The sequence below is a fragment of the Triticum urartu genome, chromosome 6A, assembly GCF_056163025.1.
Source record: "Triticum urartu cultivar PI428250 chromosome 6A, HENAU_Tu73, whole genome shotgun sequence".
In the NCBI taxonomy this organism is placed as follows: domain Eukaryota; kingdom Viridiplantae; phylum Streptophyta; class Magnoliopsida; order Poales; family Poaceae; genus Triticum; species Triticum urartu.
Genome location: NC_141878.1, coordinates 17,514,042 through 17,533,952, shown reverse-complemented (window position 1 = coordinate 17,533,952; position 19,911 = coordinate 17,514,042). Strand labels below are relative to the sequence as shown.

General features: G+C 45.4%; 1 pseudogene; it reads right to left on the bottom strand.

Moving 5' to 3' along the window:
• Positions 1-4,752: 4,752 nt before the first annotated feature.
• Positions 4,753-6,234, bottom strand: LOC147963273 (uncharacterized; annotated as a pseudogene).
• Between the last annotated feature and the right edge of the window lie 13,677 nt (positions 6,235-19,911).

Below are 19,911 nucleotides of genomic sequence, written 5' to 3'. Positions count from 1 at the left end.
AAAGAAGAATGGAGAGTGTTGCATAGAAAGGCAGTAGGTATGATTCGGTTGTACATCAACCACAATATTTTCCACCATGTTGCAAATGACACAAATGCTTATGAGATGTGGCAGAAGTTGGAGTCTATGTATGAGAGGAAGACATCAATGAACAAAGCCTCGGTGATCAAAAGACTTGCAAAGCTTGAGTACCGAGATGGCACAAGTGTGATTGAACACTTAAATGTCTTCCAATGCCATATAAATCAACTTTCAGCCATGAAGATCAACTTCGAGGATGAGGTGCAAGCATTATTGCTGCTGAGTTCCATGCCTGATAGTTGGAACACGCTTGTTGTGTCACTTAGCAATTCAGCTCCGGATGGGAAGCTGACTTTGGAGATGGTGAAGAACAGTATGCTGAATGAAGAAGCCAGAAAGAAGGAAAAGGGTGATGCCTCTTCTTCTGATGCGTATGTGGCTGAAACCCATGGGAAGAATGAGAACCGTGGACGCATCAATACTAGATTTCAGCAAGGCAAAAATAAATCCAGGGGGAGATCAAAGTCAAAACAGTGAAAAGATATTACTTGCTTTCATTGTGGAAATCCGGGACACATAAAGAGCGAGTGCAGGAAGTATAAAAGAGAGCTTGCAGAGGGGAAACTCACAAAGAAAACCGAGCAAAAGGCTGAGAGCAGTTCAGCCATGACCGCAACAGATGAGGACTATCTAGTCATTGAAGATGAAGATTGCTATAGTGCCGTTCGTGATGATGCCATGAGTTGGGTTGTGGATTCAGGTGCGTCCTTCCACATCACATCACACAAGGAGTATTTCACATCTTACACTAGTGGTGTTACTGGCCAAGTGAGGATGGGAAATAGTGGTTCATCAGCAATTGTTGGCAAGAGCTCTATATGTATTGAAACAAACACACGTTGCAGATTGGTGCTTGATGATGTGAGGCATGTTCCCGACATAAGGCTGAATTTGTTGTTAGTGGGCAAGCTTGATGATATCAAACATCCTAGTTATTTTGGTGAAGGAAAGTGGAAGCTCACCAAAGGCTCTTTGATTTTGGCTCGAGGAAGTAAGCAAGGTAATCTCTATGTGACTAAAACTAAGTTGTGCAATGAGGTGTTGAATGTTGCTGAAAAAGACACTTCAGTTGAATTGTGGCACAAGAGGCTTGGACATATGAGTGAGAAGGGCATGCATGCTCTTGCTCGCATGGAGTACCTCCCTGAGTTGAAAGGTATATCCTTGAAACTCTGTGCACATTGTTTTGCTGGCAAACAACATAGGGTTGCATTCCGTACACTCCCTCCACATCGTGCAGAAAATGTTCTTGATATTGTGCACACTGATGTTTGCTCCATGACTGAAAAATCTCATGGTGGAGCATTATACTTTGTGACTTTTATTGATGACCATTCTAGAAAAGTTTTTGTGTATGTGTTGAAACACAAATACCAGACGCTTGAAGCCTTCAAGGAGTTCCATGCCAAGGTCGAAAGAGAAACCGGCAGGAAATTGAAGTACGTGAGATCAGACAATGGTGGTGAATATCGAGGTCCTTTTGAAAGGTATTGCAGAAATGTTGGCATCAGGCTTGAGAAGAGTCCACCAAAGACACCTCAGCTCAATGGTCTTGCAGAGAGAATGAATAGGACACTCACAGAGAGGGTCACAGCTATGCTCTCTCATGCTCATTTACCTAATTCATTTTGGGCTGAAGCATTGATGAATGCTATATATGTGGTTAACCTATCTCCCTCAGTTCCTCTTGCGGGTGATATTCCTCAGAGAGTTTGGTCAGGGAAGGAGGTATCATACAAGCACTTGAAGGTCTTTGGTTGCAGGGCATTTGTACATGTTCCAAGGGACGAGAGATCCAAGCTTAATAGCAAGACAAAGCAGTGCATCTACCTCAGCCAACCAAGTGAAGAGTTTGGCTACAGGTTGTAGGATCCAGTAAATAGGAAGATTGTGAGAAGCCGAGATGTGGTGTTCATTGAAGATGAAACAATAAAAGATATTGGGAAACCAGAGAAGCCACTGACCAACACACCTCAGGTTGACATGGATCCAATCCGTCCTCCTCTCGTGCATGACAATCATGGGGGAGATGATGACACTGAAGACAGTGGAGATGCAACTGATCAAGGCAGTACAAGTCAAAGTGGCGAGCATCCATCAAGTGATGATGATGATGAAGTTGGTAATGATGATGCCAACGAAAATCCACCTGATTCACCACGAGTGCAGCAGCAAAGAAGAAGTGAAAGAGGTCACATTCCTTCTTCTAAATATCCACCACATCAATATGTGTTGATGACAGATGCAGGTGAGCCCTCATGCTATGAGGAGGCAGTGTCTGATGAGAACAAGGAAGAATGGTCAGAAGCCATGCAGGATGAGATGAATTCCCTGTATGAAAATGATACTTTTGAGTTGGTGAAACCGCCAAAAGGCAAGAAAGCACTCAAGAACAAGTGGGTGTACAGAGTGAAGACTGAAGAAAACACCTCACATCCAAGGTACAAGGCCAGATTGGTTGTGGAAGGATTCAGTCAGAAAAAAGGAATTGATTATAGTGAGATACTCTCTCCAGTGGTCAAGATGTCTTCGATCCGAGTTGTGCTTGGCATGGCTGCCACCATGGACTTGGAAATTGAACAACTTGATGTGAAGACTGCATTCTTACATGATGACCTAGAGGAGGAGATATACATGGAGCAGCCAGAGGGATTTATGGTTGCGGGCAAGGAGCACTTAGTTTGCAAATTGAAGAAGAGCTTGTATGGCTTGAAGCAAGCTCCTCGGCAGTGGTACAATAAGTTTGAGTCTTTTATGACTAGGCTTGGTTACCATAAAGCACAACCTGATCACTGTGTCTTTACGAAGAGGTACGCCGAGGGTGACTTCATTATTCTCTTGTTGTATGTTGATGATATGCTGATTGTTGGAAATGGCATAAAGAGGATTGCTCTCCTCAAGAAGGCATTGAGTAAATCATTTGCCATGAAGGATTTAGGACCTGCTAAGCAAATACTTGGCATGAAGATCTCCCGTGATAGATCAAAGAAGCTGCTTTGGCTCTCACAGGAAAGATATATTGAGAAGGTACTTGAAAGGTTCAATATGAAAGATGCAAAATCTGTTATCTCTCCGCTTGCAGGCCATCACAAACTGAATTCAAAACAACGTCCTGCAAGCAAGAAGGAGAAAGAAGAAATGAGGAAAGTACCTTACCAATTTGCTGTGGGCAGTTTGATGTATGCCATGGTATGTACTAGGGCTGACATTGCCTATGCAGTTGGAGTTGTTAGCCGGTTCATGACAAATCCAGGTAAAGCTCACTAGGAAGCAGTGAAGTGGATTCTCCGGTATCTCAAGGGTACTTCTACATCTTGTCTATGCTTTGGAAATGGTGATCCTGTATTGCAGGGCTATACAGATGCAGATTACGCAGGTGACAAGGATCGTAGGAAGTCCACATCCGGATACCTGATAACTTATGCAGGGGGAGCAGTGTCATGGCAATCAAGATTGCAGAAATGTGTTTCTACATCAACTACAAAAGCTGAGTACATTGCAGCAGTTGATGCCGGCAAGGAAGTTTTGTGGATGAAGAACTTCTTGCAAGAGCTCGGCATGAAGCAAGAGAAGTATGTTCTGTTTTGTGACAGTCAGAGTGCTATTCATCTTGCCAAGAATTCAAGTTATCACTCTCGAACCAAGCACATTGATGTGAGGTACCATTGGATTCGATATGTTGTGAGTTCCAAGTTGCTGAAACATAAGAAGATCCATACCGACGACAATGGTTCGGATATGATGACCAAGATATTGCCAAATGAGAAGCTACAAGTATGTTGCAAGGTAGAGGGCATGTCGGTGCCCCCCTCATGAGTCGGAGGGGGAGATTTGTTGGGATATCCTCCTCATGTGGGCTGTGAGGAGATGACCATTTGAGGCCTTTTAGGCAGCTCAAAGAGGTGCATGAGCCCACTACCCATTAGGGTTATGACCTAGGGTCATTTTGGAATTTGCACATGAGTGGATGGGGATGCTTTACCCTCCATCCAGCAGCCACCACCAAGAGTGACGAAAATCAGTTCATCCTCCAAGAGAGAAGAAGAGAGAAAACCAAGAGAGCAAGGGAAGAAGAGGAAGATTGAAGGAAGAAGCAAGGGAGCTCCTCCCCAAGGTTGTGATGGTCCAGATCCACTACCTTGTCTCCTTCAAGCTTCGGTTCCACCATCTTTGGTGAGATTGTTCCAATCCCTAGTTCTTGAACCCCCAAATCTTGTTGTGTTCATCCAAGATTTAGAAATCTTGATGTATGAGATCCTCTAGTGCTTTCTAGAGAAGAACTTGTTGTATCCCACATTTGATAATAGCAGGGGCGGAGCCAGAAAATTTGGCCGTTGGGTTCACTCCATGACTAGATGTCAGAACTTGGTACTAGTATGCGAAGTGTAAAGTCTAAGTTTAAATTATCTTACTACAAAATTATAGCACCCAAAAACAGTATAATGAATAGAAATATGGTATCACATATCACACGTCGTGTTGCATTAAAAACTAAAGAGTGCAAGACATACCGGTTCAAAAAAACTACAAAATCATTTGTTTACATAAATAACTTTATAGCTTCAGATGTAGCTTCTCATCTTCCTGGCACATTGAAAAAATGACAAGTTAGTTTGACAAGTTTAGATTAAGTATTATCAAGCAAAAGAATCTTGTAAAGGTACTCACATTTTAGAGTGTCCCCTTTCGATCTTTCATCGCCTTAAAAATATTAAATACTGCATCATTGGTAACTGTGGAAAATATATCTTTCTCCACATAGCAAATTAGGCAATCGCTCATGAACTGATCACCCATTTTGTAGCGCAATTTTTTCTTGACAACATTCATAGCTGAAAAGCATCTCTCCACTGATGCTGTGGCAACTGGCAATATCAATACTAGCTTTAAAAGATGATAGACCAAAGGAAACATAACATGCTTATTTGTTTGCACCATTAATTTAGCAAGATCGGCAATTCCATCCAAATTGGCAAACCTTTCATCTGCTCGCACATTGTCAATGTAAGTGCGAAGTTCAGGACCAAGATCATCCATTTTTCTTGAATCAAAGTCATTTGGATAAAACTCGGCTAGCTTCACTAAGCTGTCCAAGTTGAAAGCAGCAAAAGAGTCTTTGGGGTTGAAAGAAGCCATGCGCCCAAGCAATGCAAAATTTACCTCATTGAAGCGGTCATCAAACTCTTGAAGCTGCCAATCAATAACAGAATTAAGACACTCAATTCGGTAATGTTGAAGGTTTGTCTTATTGGTTTTTTGCCGTGGTTTGTGCCGATTAACATATTGCTCCTGCATATTTGCATTCTCAATGTGATGCTCTTCACAAAATGAATATGTCTTCTCAAGAAGTGAGGCCCATCCATTATCCCTTAGTTCTTGCAGCTCATTTCTTGTTGACTTCACACATGAGATGGCATTCAAGATGTCTTGATCCTTCCTTTGTAAAGACTGTGACAAAGTATTTGCATTTCCCAATATATGCAACATCATGTGCAAATAGAAAACAAAATCAAATGCCTCAAAATATGCTACAAGACCACGTGCCTGACATTTCTTATCACTTTTGCCTTCCTTCTCAACATATTTCAGAACAGACATAACTGATGGGAACAATTTCAATAGACTTGAAAGGGTCCTGTAGTGTGAGCCCCAACGTGTGTCACCGGCTCTTTGAAGAGTTTGTTCCTGATTTAACCCTGTGCCAGTGGTAATCTGCCCACAGCCTATGGCTTTTATTACCTCCTCTCGATGTTTCTCTCTAATCATATCCTTTCTTTTGCAAGAAGCTCCAACCACATTGAATAAAACGGAGATCATATAGAAAAAATCTGCAACATCGTCATGCTTCTTTGATACTGCCACAATAACCAACTGGAGCTGGTGAGCAAAACAATGCACATAATATGCTGACTTATTCTCTTGCATAATCTTTGCTTTTAAGCCATTAAACTCACCACGCATGTTGATAGCCCCATCATAACATTGGCCTCTGACCTGATTTATGCTTAATCCAATTTTCGTGAATAATTTTTAAAGAGTGGCCTTGAGACAAGTTGCTGATGTTTCCTTCACATGTTCAATCCCAACTAACCTTTCAATGATAAATCCACGCTTGCTAAGATATCTCAAAACAACTGCCATTTGCTCTTTGTCCGACACATCAGCAACCTCATCAATCAACAAACTGAATACGTCACCTCCAATTTCTTCAATAATAGAATCTAAAGTTATCTGCACAAAAGATAATTAACTCATTAGACAACATTTTTCTTGTAAGAAAACATAAATAATAGGCACTAAAATTTAATGTTACCTTTGCAAAAATAATTTGCAATTTCCTTTTGAATATCTCCACATACCCACTTACAGTTTTTTGGAGCATTCTTAAGAACTACATTCCGTATAGCTTCATTTTGGTTTGCCAAAGTATCTACCAACTCTTGAAAATTTCCCTTATTTTGTGACTCCTCTGATTCGTCATGGCCTCGGAATGCTAAGCCTTGATGCAACAAGTATCTCACCGAATCAATGAAAGCATTAAGACGGATTCGATTTTGCTTTTTTGTAAGATCAGTTTGCTTATCCATAGCAACATGAATTGACTGTTCTTGATTCATCAAAGCATCACATCTTTTTACTGCCACATTATGAAAGCTATTAACATTACCCTTATCCTCATGAGTATCAAGTCTGCTTTTCTTGTTCCAACCGTTCCAACCGTTAATAGCAAATGCATCACTCCCGGCTTGTCCTTCATTGTAATCTCTGAAAAGGTAGCAGCACAAACAGAAGGCCTTATGCACTTTGTCACTATACTCAAGCCAACGACCATAATCATTAAACCAATCTGGATTAAATCTCCGTTGAGTATCTCCAATCTCCCTCTGCGGGTAATCAAAATTAGACGGTGGCCTGTAAGGTCCCCTCGTTAAATATATGCGCCTAATCTCATCTTGCTTCTTTGGATTTATTGTGTACTCTGAAATTCTCTTCCGTTCAGCCGGATCATAAGGCAACTCATCTAACTTAATTTCTGTATGAATAGTAGCCTTCGAAAGACCAGCTGCAGTACTATTTGGTGCACTTAGCCTACGTCTAATGGGTGACCTTGATGTGCCTGCATCATTCTCTCGATCTAGTGACCGAGTTTTCTTCGAAAAATACCGCTGCATAGCCTAGATCAATGAAAGTCCATGGAGAAAAAATTTAAAAAAAACTAGGGCAAAAAATCACTATGGCACTGGGCAATTAGGCTACAACTATAGAGATGAGGCAATTAAAACATACATAAGAGAGATGAGATGAGGCAATGTAATCTAATTACCTCAAATGCGGCCGCCCGAGAGGCGGCGTCTCGCTCGCGATGAGGCAGCAGGAACACGAACAGGCTAGAGAGATCCGATGTGAATTGGAAAAGGAAAAGAAGACGAGGCGTGCGGCCGCGTAGGTGACTAATCACGGTGATTAATTACGGCAAGGAGTCCAGGACTTCTGATGGGCTGTTCACTTTTGGGCCTTTGTTTAGTCGCTCATGTGACAACCTTTTCGTTGATGGGTTCAGTTACAATTTTTTATTGGGTTCACCTCAACTAAGTATGCACCTACATGCACGTACCGAGTAAAATCCGTTGGGTTCATTTGAACCCAACCCTTGTACGCTGGCTCCGCCGCTGGATAATAATGGAAGAGGATTTGGGTGGCTTCAGCTCGTGGTTTTTCCCCCTCAAGTTGAGGGGTTTTCCACGTAAAAATTTAGTGTCTGTTTGTTGATACTTGGTGCTGTCCAGAAACTTACTCCTACCATAAGACACTAGGCTGAGGAGTGTCTTGCCTGCTGAGTAACATTTTCTGCCTCCATATATGCTGCTGCATATGTTTTCTTCCGTACTAAGCAACGATCCTTAAATTAATACATGATGTGGTGCTGAGATTACTTATTTCCGCTGCAGTTATCAATTAACTACAAGTGTATTTGTGTATGAAGACGGCGGGAAGACGTACGATGTATTTGAGCACGTGTACGTGATGAGGGACGTCATCTTCGACGAAGAGCAGAGCTGGAACTGGGGCGCCGATACGTACGACGACGTCGACAACAGCCTCACGGTGGAGTACTTGGTTCCGGGTGTGCTGGCACCTACACATGAGCTAGGAGCGGCGACATGGCATGCCGGCCATGCTGGTGACCACACCCACACCCATGCCGCAGATGGTATCCAGGCCAGTCTACGCCTCTCCAGCTTCAGCTTCGGGAGGTGTAGAGTTTTTCACTCCACCACCAGACGCCTCACCAGCACTGCCCAGAGACGCCTCGTCGCTATAGAATGCTTACGAACCTGTTTGACATCACTGGCGAGGTGGAGTTGGAGGCTGAGAAACTCTACCCGGCGGTCGGCGACGAGCTGGTTAACTTCGCGGAGGCGGAGCCGTCTGACAGATGGCGCCGTGCGACGCTCAAGAAAATGGGCTCCATCAAGGAGAACGCGACATGGTCTCTAACTAACCTCCCTACAGGACACTAGCCGATCGGATTGAAGTGGGTCTTCAAAGTAAAAAAGAACGCTGCCGGAGAAGTAGTGCGGCAGAAAGCCAGCCTCGTCGCCAAAGGCTACGTGCAACGTGCCGGGGTGGACTTTGATGAAGTATTTGCACCGGTGGCGCGCTTGGAGTCTGCCCGCCTGCTGATTGCTCTCGCCGCGAGTCATGGGTGGGAGGTGCACCACATGGACGTAAAGTCTGCGTTCCTCGAGCATGAACTTAATCTAGGTAATGAATACATAAGAGAGGGTGGGGTTTTATACCCACACGCACTGACATGCTAGGCTGCGCTCCGACGCACCCTCTCACCCACTTGCCACGTCCCGTGCGCCCGTCGCGCACGCACACGGTCGCCGCGGCCGATTCCTATGCCCGACATGGTCACCTCTCCCTAGTCTTTCGCCAACTAACCCATGCACACACGCATGCTCCCTCGGGCACACACGCACACACCCGAGCCTGCCACGGGCCGGACCTGATGCGCCCAGCGCGCGCGCACACGCACGCACGCATCCGAGCCCGCGGTGGCTTATTGCCTAACAAATCCGAGCACGCTGTCTCTGTCCGTGGAGAGACAGCCTTGCTAATGGTTGGATTATATGCCAATGATTTGCTGATTATAAGCGCTCATCAAGGCGATGTTGATCGGTTCAAGCAGGAGATGCTCATGCTCTTCAAGATCCTCGGCAGGCTAAGCTTTTACGTTGGCATCAAGGTACATCTAAGGCAATGGCTTCATCACCATGCATCAGGCTGTGTACGCTGCCAAGATCCTTCTAATTAAGGACAACGTTGTTGGAAATATGAGCAAATTACTACAAGATTTAATCCGAATAAATAGAAGATAAATCATGACCACAGCAGCAGAGATTAAACTAATCATGCGAACTAGCATAGCAGATGAACATATCACATCTAGGGCACATATTAGAAGCATGAATTCTATCACGATCTCGAACAGGAAGGATAGAATCACATACGGTGCAGCGGGTGCAGCACCGCCGGCGTTGACGTTGTCGCCCATGTCGTCGAGGACGAGGTCGAGGTCGGGGAAGAAGTCGTCGTTCGCGAAGTCGTCGCTGCCAGCAGTCGCGCGAGTGCGCTCCCCAAAAACCTGATCGCCCCTCTCTCGTACAGGATCACGAGAGGCGGGGTTCCGGAGGCCTGCTGTCCCTTCTCGCGGTGCACGCCGGAAGGAGGGATGGAGAAGACTTGCTTGGCGGCGCAATGATCTGGAACGGTGGTGAGAAACCATACGAAGCGGCGGCGGCTCGGCTCGGCTCAATCCCGCAACCCGCGGCGCGTCGTGACGAGGCGTGGCGTGGCGAGGCGAGCGAGGAGGAGGAGCGCGCGTGTAGGTCTCCTCTTCTCATACTCATACAAGTGGTAGAAGAGCTCACCTTATAAAAAGGTGCAACTCTCTCAACTTCCGGGGTGGGACTAAACTTTAGCCTGACTCACTCCACTCACATGTGTGCATGAATGGGGTAAGAGAATTTCAGAATTTTAGTTGGGCTTTGGGCCAAAGGCCTACTAGCAAAATTTCAACAATCCCCCACAAAGTCTCATTGGCACATCTCATCATTTAGTTCCAAAACATTGTTTTATATATCGGTGCTTAGTGGAGACTGTGAAGTTGAACTTCCACTTAGAAATTTATGCTACACTAGATCACAACTTAAATAGTGGACTATGCCTTGAACTACAAGTTTTCTGTGAAACTAGTTTCACACAAATTCTTGACCGATACTGGGCTGCCGCAAGGCTTCCCCGCGGGTGGAGCATATACGTCATACTCCAGGGCCTTTCATAAATTTATTAGAGAACACCCAATTCTCACAGACTGCGACGTTAACAGTCAAATTCATATAGGTGTGTTCCTCAGAAGATGTTCTGCAGGACAACATCTCTGCTTACCCGAATAAGCCACTTGTAACACATTAAGATAAGTATCAACCTGTCATGCAGATCAGGAGAGTATTGCATCTTCACGGAGTGGGATAATTAATATAGGGATACTCTCCTCCCAGCTGACCAACAGCTTGTCTCCCACTTCTACTTCACGGGATCTCCGATCACATAGAGTGGTTTACCACTATGGACAACTCATGCGGTGGGTCTCAAACCCATCTCCATCGATGCATTATCTATCACATTACGTGATAGACCCTTTGTGAAGGGATCTGCCAAGTTTTTTAACGTTTGGATATAATCCAACGTAATAACTTTGGAGTTCCTCAATTTTCTGACAGATTTTAGTCTCCTCTTCACATGCCTTGAGGACTTCATATTGTCCTTAGAACCGTTTATCTTGATGATCACAGCTTGATTATCACAGTTCATCAGGATAGGGGGTATCGGTTTTTCAACCATAGGTAAGTCCATCAAGAGTTCACGAAGCCACTCTGCTTCAACAGTGGCAGTGTCTAATGCTGTGAGTTCTGCTTCCATAGTTGACCTCGTTAAGATGGTCTGCTTGCAAGACTTCCAGGAAACAGCGCCACCACCAAGTGTAAAAACATAACCACTTGTGGCCTTAATCTCATCAGCATCAGATATCCAGTTTGAGTCACTATAACCCTCCAGTACCCTTGGATACCCGGTGTAGTGAATCCCATAGCTCGCGGTGCCTTTCAAATAGCGCATAACTCTCTTAAGCGCATGCCAATGATCATCTCCCGGTTTTGACACAAACCGACTCAGCTTGCTCACAGCAAAAGAGATGTCAGGCCTCGTGGCACTCGCCAAATACATAAGCGAGCCAATAATCTGAGAATACCTCAGTTGATCTCTAGCAATCCGTCGATTCTTTCGAAGCAACACACTAGCATCATATGGAGTTGGAGAAGGCGTGCAGTCGCTATACCCAAAACGACTCAAGACCTTTTCCACATAATGAGACTGAAGCTGTGTGATCCCACCATTCTCATCTCTCAACAGCTTGATGTTTAAGATAACATCAGCTACTCCTAGATCCTTCATCTCAAAACAGCGAGATAAGAAATCCTTAACCTCCTTGATTAAATCAAGTTTGGTTCCAAAGATCAATATGTCATCGACATACAGACAAAGAATAACTCCTTCGCCCCCACCATAGAGATAGTACACGCACTTGTCACCATCGTTTACTACAAAGCCAGCAATAGTTAATGTTCTTTCGAACTTCTCATGCCACTCCTTAGGAGCTTGTTTAAGGCCATATAAAGACTTTAATAACTTGCACACCTTTCTTTCTTGACCAGGTACTACAAAACCATCTGGCTGATCCATGTAAATTTCCTCCTTCAACTCTCCATTGAGGAAAGCCGTCTTAACGTCCATTTGATGAACGAGAAGACCATGTGAGGCAGCCAGTGATAGTAGCACCCGAATTGTGGTCAGTCTAGCCACGGGTGAGTAAGTATCAAAGAAGTCTTCACCTTCTTTCTGGGTATAACCCTTGGCCACAAGCCGTGCCTTGTACTTTTCAATCGTACCATCAGGTCTAAACTTCTTCTTGAACACCCACTTACATCCTACAGGTTTGCACCCATAAGGACGGTCAGTGATCTCCCAGGTACCGTTAGCTAAGATGGAATCCATCTCGCTACGTACAGCTTCCTTCCAATAGTCAGCATCAGGAGATGCATAGGCTTCTGAAATAGTCCTGGGTGTGTCATCCACGAGGTACACAATGAAATCATCACCAAAAGACTTTGCAGTCCTCTGTCTCTTACTCCTCATAGGAGTTCCATTGTTACCCTCAACAGGATTCTCAACGTGTTCCATCGCAATGGTGGGTTCAGGAATTACAGTGAATTCCTCACTAGATGGAGTAGGTATCTCCTGATTTGATGAACTCGACATATCCTTCATAGGAAATATGTCCTCAAAGAAAGTTGCATCATTTGATTCCATAATCGTACCAACATGCATGTCGGATACCTCAGATTTTATTATCAAAAATCTATAGCCGATGCTATGAAAAGCATAGCCCAGAAGAACACAATCCACGGTTTTTGGTCCAAGCTTGCGCTTCTTGGGAATTGGTATATTGACTTTCGCCAAACAACCCCAAGTACGTAGGTAAGAGAGTTTCAACCTTTTCCTTTCCCATTCCTCAAATGGAGTCATGGTCTTATGCTTTGTGGGAACTCGGTTTAGGACATGACACGCAGTCATTAGCGCCTCCCCCCACCATTCCTTGGATAGACCCGAAGTGTCTAACATGGTGTTAACCATATCAGTTAGAGTTCGGTTCTTTCTTTCGGCTAACCCATTTGACTGGGGTGAGTAGGGAGGCGTCCTCTCATGGATTATACCATGTTCCGCACAAAACAGATCAAATTCATTGGAAAAATACTCTCCACCACGATCGGACCTAAGCCGTTTAATTTTTCGATCAAGTTGGTTCTCTGCCTCAGCTTTATAGTTTTTAAAGAAAGTCAAAGCCCCATCTTTTGATTTCAGAAGATACACATAACAATATCTAGTGGAGTCATCAATCAACGTCATGAAGTATCTCTTTCCACCTTTTGTCAACACGCCATTCATCTCACAAAGATCAGAATGTATAAGCTCAAGTGGCGCCAAGTCTCTTGCCTCTGCAGTCTTATGGGACTTGCGAGGTTGCTTAGCTTGAACACATACTTGGCACTTGGAGCCTTTGACAGTAGAGATTTTCGGAATTAAATTCATATTGGCTAACCGCGTCATGCAACCAAAGTTAATATGACAGAGTCGTGAATGCCAAATATCAGACTCATTATTGTGGCAAACATTATTAATAACTTTAGTGCAAATATCTGACAAAGATAGACGGAATAAGCCTCCGCACTCATAGCCTTTTCCAACAAATTGTCCACACTTAGAAATTACAACTTTATTGGATTCGAAAACCAACTTAAAACCATCTTGACATAAACGGGAACCGCTAACGAGATTTTTATTGATGGACGACACATGATGAACGTTCTTCAGACGCACAGTCTTCCCCGAAGTAAACTTCAGATCGACCGTACCAACACCTCGAACGATGGCATGTGACCCGTTCCCCATCAGCATGGGTGAAGTCCCTGTTGCCTGGTAAGAAGAAAACATGGAGGCGTCAGCACAAACATGTACATTGGCACTGGTGTCAATTAACCAATCAGGGGATTGAAATACTGAAAGGATGGTAGGGAAAATACCGTACCCTGATTCCTTCATATCAGTATCACCGATGACAACATTAGCGGACTTGCCGCTCTTCTCATGTTCGCGCTCCTCAAAGCGGTTAGGACACTTCGGAGTCCAGTGATTAGGATCACCGCAGACATGGCAAAGTCCCTTCCCCTTCTTATGAGAATTCTTCTTGAAGTTGGTAGAATGTGATGGTTTGTTCTTTGTATCAAACTTGCCTTTGCCCTGAGTTTTGTTCTTATTGTTTTTGAACTTGTTGGGCTGGGAGTTCTTCTTCTGTACTATGTGGGCACTAGAACCTCCCTCAGCAACTCGAGCACGTGTGTCCTTTGCTTTCGCCTTCTCTTCAAAATCAAGAGTACCAATGAGATCCGCAACGGAAAACTCCTGTATCTTGTGTTTCAGGGAAGTAGCAAAATTGTTCCACGAAGGTGGAAGCTTGGCAATGATGCCTCCGACAACAAATTTGTCCGGCAACACACACTTGAAGTACTCAAGTTCTTTTGCGAGCGACTGTATCTCATGAGCCTGCTGTACAACAGGGCGCTCATCAGTCATCTTGTAGTCATAGAATTGCTCCATGACGTACAACTCGCTGCCGGCGTCCGAGGCACCAAACTTGGCCTCGAGCGCAGCCCACATGTCCTTGCCGTTGTCAAACGACATATACGAATCCACAATGGAGTCATCAAGAACACTCAGAAGAGGGCCTTTAAAGAGGGTATCGATCTTCTCAAAAGCTTCCAGCTGTGCTGGATTAAGATCGCCCTCAGGCTTGCCCTTGGTGGCATCATAGCAGCCCATGGTCTGAAATCAGTAGACCGCAAGGGTGATCTCTCCGCTGCATCCTACTTCACCAAGATGAAGGGCATCGCTGACGAGCTTGCAGCCGCCGTCAAGCCACTCGATGAGGACGACGTCGTCGACCACATCCTGCAAGGACTCCTGCACGAACCCGACTACAATGGGTTTGTCTCTGCAATCTCCACCCGCACGGCTATCGAGCAGCCGATCGGCCTCAACGAGCTCTTCTCGCTGCTGCTGTTGGCAGAAGCCCGCATCGCCGCCCAGACTGCGTCCTACTCCGCCAACCTCGCGGCCAGGGGCGGTGGTCACGGCGGTGGCAACTACAACAGCCGCCCCGGTGGCGGCAATGGTGGCGGCGGTGGTGGTGGCGCCCGCGGCTTCAACAACAACAACAATGCGGGTAGCTACAACCCGGGCGGCGGCGGTGCGCCGCAGCAAGGAGGTAGTGACCGCGGTAACTGCGAGAAGTGTCAGATCTGCAAGCTGGAAGGACATGGAGAGTGGCGCTGCAAGAAACGCTTCGACCGCGGCTTCAACAACAACGTTCGCAACCCTGCAGGTAGAGGAGGTGGAGGTGGAAACCGCTCGGCCAATTCTGTTCACTCCTATGGGGTGGACACGAACTGGTACCTTGACACCGGTGCAACCGACCACATGACCGGAGAGTTGGAGAAACTCGCCGTTCGCGACCGCTACACCGGCACAGATCAAATCCATACTGCAAGTGGACAAGGTATGGACATTGCGCACATTGGTCATTCGGTTCTCACCACCCCTCATGGCTCCTTAAAACTTAACAATATCATTCATGCACCACAATCTGATCAGAGTCTTCTTTCTGCCTACAAACTTATTAGAGATAACAATGCTTTTCTCGAAGTTTACCCTGAAATTTTCTTTGTTAAGAACCGAGCCACCCGGAGAACCGTTCTTCAAAGCAAGAGTAGAGGTCGCCTATTTCCCGTGTCTGGTCGCCATGATGCACCTACCCGACAAGCTCTCAGTGTGGTCAAGCCATCTACATCAAGATGGCACAAACGCCTAGGGCACCCTGCTCTCCCGGTGGTCCAGAAAATTCTTTGAGATTTTAGTCTTCCAGTGTCCAATAAAAAAGATCACCTCCTTATGTGTGATTCATCTCAAATGGCCAAGAGCCATCAGCTCCCTTATGCTCGTTCCACTAGTGAGTCAAAAGCTCCTTTAGAGCTAGTTTTTTCCAGGTGTTTGGGGTCCTGGACCCGTCTCTGTTGGCAGGAAAAAAATACTATGTTAGCTTTATTGATGATTTTAGTAAGTTCAGTTGGATCTACTTGCTTAAGAATAAATCTGATGTTTTTGCGAAGTTTCATCTCTTTCAACAACATGTTGAACGTCTTTTTGATCGCAAAATCCTTGCTATGCAAATGGACTGGGGTGGCGAATACCAAAAACTCTATTCGTTTTTTGAGCGCATAGGCATCATGCACCATGTGTCGTGCCCCATGCACACCAGCAGAACGGATCCGCTGAACGCAAACATAGGCACATATTGGAGGTTGGCCTTTTCTTGCTCGCTCATGCCTATATGCCTCTCAAGTTTTGCGATGAGGCTTTCCTCATGGCTGTCTATCTTATCAATCATGTCCCTAGTCGAGTCATTCATAATCAAACTCCACTAGAGCATTTGTTCGGCACAAAACCAAACTACACTTTCCTTCGTATTTTTGGTTGTGCCGTTTGGCCAAACCTACGCCCCTTCAACAAACACAAGCTCGAATTTCGCTCTAAGCAATGTGTGTTCATAGGGTATAGTAGTCTTCATAAGGGCTACAAATGTTTGGACGTGTCTACTGGCCGTGTGTATGTCTCTAGAGATGTAGTGTTCGATGAACAAGTTTTTCCTTTTGCACAACTTCACCCAAACGCCGGCGCCCAACTCCGAAAAGAGCTTGTTCTTCTTCCCTCCCACCTTCTCCCATCTCCACAATTTGTTCCTGGGGGGTGCAGAAGAACCTAATGATCATGTGTCCATGTCGCATAATGCCTTTGCTGAAAGTGTGCAGGAAAATATGGAAGCAACAGGTGAAACCGGCTATGATTTTATGCTGGACTCGGACTCCACAGGGGCAGCCATAGATGATCCCGGCTTCGATCCCCGTGTGGATTCCGGCAGGCGAATCCCCTCGGGATCTGCCGTGTCAGGCGTAGGAGGATCGCCTGTGGAATCCGCGCCCGCCTTCGATTCGTCGCCCAGGCTGGACGACCCCGCAGCGGGGCCAGGTGGGCCTCCCACACGTGGCTCTGGTCGGGCGCTGGACGCCTCGGCTCAGCGGGCCGCTCCCGCGGTCGGGCCAGGCGGGCCCCTCGCACGTGGCTCTGGTCGGCTGCCGCTGCAGGAGGGCGCAGCTGGGTCCTCTTTGCGTGGCCCAGGTGGGGCCGCGTCCTCCGATGCGTCCCTGGATGCACCAATTGGCAGCGTGGGAGAGGCGGCTGGCTGCGCCGGCGCATCTCTACAGGAGTTGCACCCCAGCGGATCTTCTGTTGCTACTGGATCCGATGTGTCATCTTCATCCAATCGGCTCCAACAGCACCTTTCTCGCCCGGCTTCGCCTCCTCCTGAACGCTCCCGCACCAGATCACAGAGTGGTATAATTAAACCCAAACTTCACAATGATGGCTGTGTACGTTGGGGTTCTTTTTGTGCCACAGGTGAACCACAAAGTGTGAGTGAAGCCCTTGGTGATCCACGATGGAAGGAGGCCATGGATGAGGAATTTGCTGCCCGTATAAAAAACAGAACTTGGCATCTTGTTCCACCAGCTAGAGGGAGGAACATTATTGACTGTAAGTGGGTCTATAAAGTAAAAAGGAAATCTGATGGTACTGTTGACAGGTACAAGGCACGCCTAGTAGCCAAAGGGTTCAAGCAAAGGTATGAAATTGATTACGAGGACACATTTAGTCCTGCAGTAAAGGCTGCTACTATTCGGTTGATCCTTTCAGTTGCAGTGTCTAGAAATTGGTGCATTCGACAGCTAGATGTTAAGAACGCGTTCTTGCATGGTGTTCTCAAAGAGGAAATGTTTATGAGACAACCTCCTGGGTATGAAAATCAAAAATTTCCACGTCATGTTTGTAGGCTTGATAAGGCACTGTATGGACTGAAACAAGCACCTAGAGCTTGGTACTCACGCCTGTCATTGAAGTTGCAGTCACTAGGTTTCCTTCCTTCCAAGGGTGATACATCATTATTCTATTACCATCGTCATGGGATTACTATTTTTATGCTCATTTATGTTGATGATATTGTTGTTACAAGTTCCTCATCTAAAGCAGTTGAGGCCTTTCTCAAGGACTTGAATAAGGAGTTTGCTCTCAAAGACTTGGGTAGTCTTCATTTCTTTCTCAGGATTGAGGTGAAGATTGTGCCAAATGGTATTGTGCTTTCACAAGGAAAGTATGTGCAAGAAATTCTTCAAAGGATGGGGATGAAAGGTTGCAAACCGTCGTCCACACCATTGTCTACCTCTGAAAAATTGTCTCTTCATGATGGGGAGGTACTTAGCGCAGAGGCTGCCACCAGGTATAGGAGCATTGTAGGAGCTTTACAATATTTGACATTGACTCGACCAGATATTTCTTATTTAGTCAATAAAGTTTGTCAGTTCTTACATGCCCCTACTACTGTACATTGGACTACAGTAAAAAGGATCCTAAGGTATCCGCAAGGAATTAAGGATCATGGACTCAGACTTGGCAAATCAGATTCAATGCTTGTAAGTGCTTTTTCAAATGCGGATTGGGCAGGTTGTCCTGATGACAAAAGGTCCACAGGGGGGTTTGCAGTTTTTCTTGGCAGTAACTTGATTTCGTGGAGTGCTCGTAAGAAACCCACTGTTTCTCGATCAAGCACAGAGGTAGAGTATAAGACTTTAGCTAATGCAACTGCTGAAGTAATCTGGGTTCAGAACTTGTTGACAGAATTGGGTATTCATCATCCAAATGCAGCCTCACTTTGGTGCGATAATCTTGGTTCTACATACCTATCTGCCAATCCTATTTTTCATGCCAGGACAAAGCATATCGAGATCGATTATCATTTTGTCCGCGAACGAGTGGCTGACAAGCTATTGAATATCAGGTTTATTCCTACTGGTGATCAGGTAGCAGATGGTTTTACCAAGCCACTCACTCTGCGGCAGTTAGAAGCTTTCAGGCACAATCTCAACTTGGATAGTTGTGATTGAGGGGGAGTGTTAAACGTTGTATTCTCTATATATACACGGTATATGTATAAACCATGTATATTACGTTGTAGGCGTGCGTATGTCTTGCGTGTTGGTTAGGCAGGTAGGATCGATCTCTCCTGATGTTGTAGTTATCCTGTAGATAGATAAGATCGATCCTAACCTCCCGAAACCTCTCTCTGTAATCTCGATGGCCTCGTGCCCTATTTAACACGCACGCGTCCCTACCTAGGGTATACGCTTAACCCATCGTTTCACAGGTCAAGCACCAGCCCGCCAGCAGATGCGGCGCTTTCCCGGAGCCTTGTTGGCATGCTCCGCTACCTGGTGCGCACCCAGCCGGATATAGCATTCATGGTCGGGTACGTGGCAGGCACCCGCTTCCATGGCTGCCGGTGCAAGGAGGCCAAGGCGAAGCCGAAGCTTCATCGTTGGATTCAGTTCAGTGATGCAGATATGGGAGGAGACATAGATGATAGCAAGAGCACATCGCGAATGTTGTTCTTCTACGGTTCATCCCCGATCAGCTGGCAGCCTCAAAAACAGTTTTGAGTACTCTCATGGTGCGAGTCGGGGTTCATAGCTGCCGTTCCTACCGCCTGTTAGGGAGTTTGGATCGGCCGTCTTCTCGGTGATCTATTGAAGGAGGACCCTCTCTAGGCTGAACTTCGCGTCGACAACAAATCTGCAGTACAACTTTGCAATAATCATTCAATACATCACCGAGAAGACGTCCGATCCAATCCTCAAGTATATAATAGTGCATTTTTCGGGAATATATAAAGTATATAAAGCATGTTTTTTTTGACAAAATCTGCACACAATTTACAAAAAAACATGCTTTTCTATATTATGCAAGAATAGGTATATAATAGTGCATTTTTTGGGAAAAATATGTTTCCTGAGAAAAAATGAATTAGTGGCATTGGTATTAGTAAACTTAAAAATGAATTATTTTTTTTACACATAATAAAAATAATCAAGCTTTGTAAGGAAGAATGAATTAGGGGCACTGGTATTACCCTTTAAGAGAAAACAAAACTTGCACACAACTTTGCATTGAAACTATACCTTTTGTAATACTAGTAGATGCCCACGT